Raw genomic sequence first — 5,000 nt, 5'->3', positions numbered from 1 at the left:
TTCGACCCCACCCACAAAGCCTGCATCCTCTGTCGACAACAGCACCCCAACGCCAGCGCCTCTGCCGCACGAAGTCGTGGACCGGCAATCACTCCACCTGCACCCGTCCGTGCCCCACCCCAACCGCCCAACTCGCAACTCCAGCGGATGAACGGCGGACTTTGCTCGCACTCGCAATGTGCAATCCACCCCTATAACGTGCGTTTCATGAAGAGTTATGTCCAATATGCGACATTCCCGCTGTCCATATACATGAGCTGCGAGCTGTACCACGTACGAGCTACAGACGCGATCGCGTTGCTCTCTGTACGAATGCAGATGCTCAGCGGCAGCTAGGAGGCGCTCCATCCATGTCGGTACCGGTGAGCGTTGCACTCGCAGTCGCAAAAACGTACGGCAAGTATATTACTCGGAAGAGTCAATGACAGTCCAAGCCCCCCCTGCGTGGGAAGAGTCTTTCTAGGCCATGACCCACCAGAAGGGCGCAGCGTCCCCCACCCCAGACATGTGACGTCACACTATCGGTATTGACGACTAGACTGATTCCTTATAATCATTTGCCATACACCGGTGGAAGCTGCCGAGACGAGTAACTACATGGCGGCCTCGCCGTGTCACTAATGTACAGAGATACAACAGTTTCGACTGGAACCGGATGAAACGTATACACGGCGCTGATTAGTAATAGATAGAGCCATCAAAATACAGATAATGTATACAACTGTCCGTATACATGCTGAAAGACTCTGCTCACAATCACAACCACACGTCAGCCAGACACTCTTATCACGCACTACTCTCTGCCTGTAACAGGCACAGAGACAATATGTAAGCACCAGCATGGAACAACACCCAGTGCATCCTCTCCGCCACATTAGACAATCCACACTATCATAACCAGACCGGGAGGTCCACTCACAAAACAGAATATCCCACCCTTCCGACAACCACCATTGCTCAGCTAAGCCACCAACACCCACACACGTCCTACACAGGGGTACACCCAACATCACAATACTGCCTCCTGTCACAGCACACAAACAATGGCAGGAATGAAAGACACAGGTCTGCCACAAGCATGGAATCAGAGCGCCGCCTGTCATGAGCCAAAGGTGCATCCTGACGTGGCAAATCAGATGATGCCGCAGGCATCCACTTACTATAATCACAATCAACAAACCGGCCGCCGCCGCCGCCGCCCCCCCCCCCCCCCCCCCCCCCCCAATACACCTTTCCTTACAACAATGTGTACCTTAACCTAACCCATATTGCGCCTTAACCTAACCCATATTGCGCCTTAACCTAACCCATATTGCGCCTTAACCTAACCCATATTGCGCCTTAACCTAACCCATATTGCGCCTTAACCTAACCCATATTGCGCCTTAACCTAACCCATATTGCGCCTTAACCTAACCCATATTGCGCCTTAACCTAACCCATATTGCGCCTTAACCTAACCCATATTGCGCCTTAACCTAACCCATATTGCGCCTTAACCTAACCCATATTGCGCCTTAACCTAACCCATATTGCGCCTTAACCTAACCCATATTGCGCCTTAACCTAACCCATATTGCGCCTTAACCTAACCTATATTGTCCCTTAACCTAACCCATATTGTCGCTTAACCTAACCTATATTGCGCCTTAACCTAACCCATATTGCGCCTTAACCTAACCCATATTGTCCCTTAACCTAACCCATATTGTCCCTTAACCTAACCTATATTGTCCCTTAACCTAACCTATATTGTCCCTTAACCTAACCCATATTGTCCCTTAACCTAACCTATATTGTCCCTTAACCTAACCTATATTGTCCCTTAACCTAACCTATATTGTCCCTTAACCTAACCTATATTGTCCCTTAACCTAACCTATATTGTCCCTTAACCTAACCTATATTGTCCCTTAACCTAACCTATATTGTCCCTTAACCTAACCCATATTGTCCCTTAACCTAACCGATATTGTCCCTTAACCTAACCTATATTGTCCCTTAACCTAACCTATATTGTCCCTTAACCTAACCTATATTGTCCCTTAACCTAACCTATATTGTCCCTTAACCTAACCTATATTGTCCCTTAACCTAACCTATATTGTCCCTTAACCTAACCTATATTGTCCCTTAACCTAACCTATATTGTCCCTTAACCTAACCTATATTGTCCCTTAACCTAACCTATATTGTCCCTTAACCTAACCTATATTGTCCCTTAACCTAACCTATATTGTCCCTTAACCTAACCCATATTGTCCCTTAACCTAACCCATATTGTCCCTTAACCTAACCCATATTGTCCCTTAACCTAACCCATATTGTCCCTTAACCTAACCTATATTGTCCCTTAACCTAACCCATATTGTCCCTTAACCTAACCCATATTGTACCGTAACCTAACCTATATTGTACCTTAACCTAACCTATATTGTACCTTAACCCAACACACGTTGGGCCTTAACCTGCTCTGTAATTGTCATACGACGCGTTAAATTAGTGTAGTGTTGCCTAACTGCAACCCCCGCAATATAGTTTGCTACTCGCACTGCCCGGTCCCCAGAGTATCGCTTCATGTTAAACACCTTGCAGCTATACACTGTAATGCGGATGGCAGCAGGACGTACATGCTCAATGCCCTTCGCAGTTGTTCATTGGCATTCGCATGGCGAAGCACAGCCTACGTTGTGGTACGGCTTGTGTCAACTGTCCGCTGATGTTGTACGTCCAAATCACACACTGTACTGCACATTGGTCCTCATGTACTGAATGATACATCGTGGTACATGTGTGACCGTACCACGACTGCGCCAACAACGGCGAACCATACGGTCCAAATATTGTGCACTCAGCTACGTGTCGTCTCCCTATAAGAGCTGGATTGAAGTATGGTATGCCGTGGATGGCGATCAGCATGAGCCGTCTGTTGATGTAGTGGCGCGTGTTGTCAGACGTAGTCGTCTCTTCTCACACACCGTGATAGCATGGTGCACTGCGTTCCACATCTGCGACATGCGACAGAGGGCCGGTTGACAGTCGTTCGCGCAATGGACATCGCATACGTACGGGGGCCACCTTCCACGTGTTCGCGAAGCGTGCACATGTTGTTGCGTGTATGTGGGCAGACATAGTGTGTCGTGACACCTGACACAGGCATGCAACAATCGTTGAATTTGCAAATGGCGATGGACGTCTACGTTTGCTGGTGACGTTACGCAAATGAAGAACTGGTAAACCGTTGTGGTGCGGTTGTTCTCGCTAGAGGTGAATCAGTGATGGCGACGATCGGTTGAGCTACCAACCGGTTGTTTCAGCGATACCCACCATGCCCACGAACGTGAATGGCATGTGGGTGTGAAGCGATACGCGGCGGTGGCTGGGTGGGACCGTCCCCGGCCGGTGAGGGGGGGCCTCCCGGCGTGCTGGCCGCGCGGTGCGTGGGCGCACGCGCTACAGCCGGCTGGTGGGGGGCGGCCAGTGGCAGGCGCGCCGGCCGACGGAGGCGGCAGGCGGCGCAGCTGCGCGCCGGCGCACCCCTGCACGCGGCGCCGTGCGGCCAAAGTAGGTCCTCGCGGGCCCGGTGCGAAGCGCGGTGGACATCTGCAGTGTGCTGGTCCGATTGAGGACTGTGTGCGCTGAGGATGCGCCGCCGCCCGGCGCTCGGCGCCGCGACGCCGTCTGCTGCTCGGTCGCCTCTGCGGTTCTCGCAGGTGGATTGTATCGCAGCTGTGCGGACGTGTTGGCGCGTGCGCTGTGCTGGGAGAGTTCGCTTCGGCACCCAAGTGGGGCTTTTGTCCTTCTGTGGCGCTGGCGTTGGAGCTGCCGGCCACCGTAGGTGGCGCGTGTTGTCTCCCGCCGGCAATGCCACGACAGCACGCTCCCGGGCCTCTGTCGGCAGCGGCAAGCTCAGTTGGGAGCACGGGTGGTCGCACCTAAAGCGTCTACTCGCCAAACTCCGGGCGATTGCGCCCCTCTCGAACCCGACCAAGTACTTAGGACGGCGCTGCGCGCCGCCGGGACCTGAGAGGGTTTCGAGGTGTATTGTGCAGGGGAGCTCAGCCTCCTCCTGTTTGCAGAATAATTGAGCGGACGCTTGCGTGTTCGCGCGGGCCCCCGGGACACACTCCCGGGCGGCCGGCTGCTCAGCTCTAGTTGACGCAGCTCCCTGGTTGATCCTGCCAGTAGTCATATGCTTGTCTCAAAGATTAAGCCATGCATGTCTCAGTACAAGCCGCATTAAGGTGAAACCGCGAATGGCTCATTAAATCAGTTATGGTTCCTTAGATCGTACCCACGTTACTTGGATAACTGTGGTAATTCTAGAGCTAATACATGCAAACAGAGTCCCGACCAGAGATGGAAGGGACGCTTTTATTAGATCAAAACCAATCGGTCGGCTCGTCCGGTCCGTTTGCCTTGGTGACTCTGAATAACTTTGGGCTGATCGCACGGTCCTCGTACCGGCGACGCATCTTTCAAATGTCTGCCTTATCAACTGTCGATGGTAGGTTCTGCGCCTACCATGGTTGTAACGGGTAACGGGGAATCAGGGTTCGATTCCGGAGAGGGAGCCTGAGAAACGGCTACCACATCCAAGGAAGGCAGCAGGCGCGCAAATTACCCACTCCCGGCACGGGGAGGTAGTGACGAAAAATAACGATACGGGACTCATCCGAGGCCCCGTAATCGGAATGAGTACACTTTAAATCCTTTAACGAGTATCTATTGGAGGGCAAGTCTGGTGCCAGCAGCCGCGGTAATTCCAGCTCCAATAGCGTATATTAAAGTTGTTGCGGTTAAAAAGCTCGTAGTTGGATTTGTGTCCCACGCTGTTGGTTCACCGCCCGTCGGTGTTTAACTGGCATGTATCGTGGGACGTCCTGCCGGTGGGGCGAGCTGAAGGCGTGCGACGCGCCTCGTGCGTGCTCGTGCGTCCCGAGGCGGACCCCGTTGCAATCCTACCAGGGTGCTCTTGAGTGAGTGTCTCGGTGGGCCGG

General features: G+C 52.7%; 1 non-coding gene across 1 annotated transcript in view; it reads left to right on the top strand.

The window, feature by feature from the left end:
- Window positions 1-4,165: 4,165 nt before the first annotated feature.
- Window positions 4,166-5,000, top strand: part of LOC126429422 (small subunit ribosomal RNA) — a 1,910-nt gene continuing 1,075 nt past the window's right edge. The window contains exon 1 of the ribosomal RNA XR_007576943.1: window positions 4,166-5,000. This exon is cut by the window's right edge and continues 1,075 nt beyond it. This is a non-coding gene — a ribosomal RNA (small subunit ribosomal RNA).

The sequence above is a fragment of the Schistocerca serialis genome, unplaced genomic scaffold (genome assembly GCF_023864345.2).
Source record: "Schistocerca serialis cubense isolate TAMUIC-IGC-003099 unplaced genomic scaffold, iqSchSeri2.2 HiC_scaffold_1018, whole genome shotgun sequence".
NCBI classification, from domain to species: Eukaryota; Metazoa; Arthropoda; class Insecta; order Orthoptera; family Acrididae; genus Schistocerca; species Schistocerca serialis.
The sequence above is the reverse complement of the archived record's forward strand: the minus strand, read 5'-3'. Positions and strand labels throughout refer to the sequence as shown.